Source organism: Trachymyrmex cornetzi, unplaced genomic scaffold (assembly GCF_001594075.2).
Source record: "Trachymyrmex cornetzi isolate Tcor2-1 unplaced genomic scaffold, Tcor1.1 scaffold281, whole genome shotgun sequence".
NCBI lineage: Eukaryota > Metazoa > Arthropoda > Insecta > Hymenoptera > Formicidae > Trachymyrmex > Trachymyrmex cornetzi.
The window spans coordinates 79,065-79,876 of NW_017297494.1; the positions used below are offsets into that span (position 1 = coordinate 79,065).

The 812-nt window shown below is 33.3% G+C and overlaps 1 protein-coding gene across 1 annotated transcript in view; it reads left to right on the top strand.

Annotated features, from left to right (window-relative positions):
• The window catches only part of LOC108762216 (cytochrome P450 4C1), a 62,580-nt gene that overhangs the window by 25,548 nt on the left and 36,220 nt on the right, over positions 1-812 (top strand). The window lies entirely within an intron of this gene.

An 812-nucleotide genomic window follows, 5' to 3' on the forward strand; every position in this document is an offset into this window, starting at 1 on the left:
CCTCGTACTTTCTCAGGGTAGCGATCACGTAATTTCAGCAAAAAATTAATAAGATGATGCAATACCCGAAGCAGGGCAGACTGTCCATAACCTTACTAACACAACACAAAGCGCAGAGCGAAAAAGCAGCGTTGCTTTCGTCGCATCGCACGGAGTGACGCAGTAGGATCATTTTTACACTTCTGCGCACACGGTGATACTCAACTAATATTTTCTGTGTGTAGGGGCGATTGCGTGGACGCGAGTAAACTTTAGGTTGAGCACAACTGCAGTCGGAGAACGTCCTTAATAAGATGGAGAGAGCTCACTATGACAAAATTAGTTATTACGTATACAGGGTGTCCCGACCTTTTTTGCCAATCACTTTTGTGTAGATAGAGCGGGTTAAACTGAGTTGAAAAGTCCTCTACCATTTTGCAATTTTCGCAATAGTTAACAAGATATCAATTACTAAAAATTGCAAAATATTGGTCTTAAATAATTTTTTACTCAAATACTATCAACTTTACAGAAAAACTGCAAGAAATAAAAATTATTTATTTTCTTCTCATAAAGTTCTGAGAATTTTTTCAGAATTTTTCATCAATTTTTTAGTACCGCATTTTCTTATTTTTACCAACATGAGAAAATACGGTATTAAAAATTCTGAAAAAATTCTGAAAAAGTTCTCAGAACTTTATGAGAAGAAAATTAATGATTTTTGTCTATTGCAGCTTTTCTATAAAGTTGATAGTATTTGAGTAAAAAATTATTTAAAACCAAAATTTAACAATTTTTAGTAATTAATATCTTGTTAACTATTGCGAAAATTG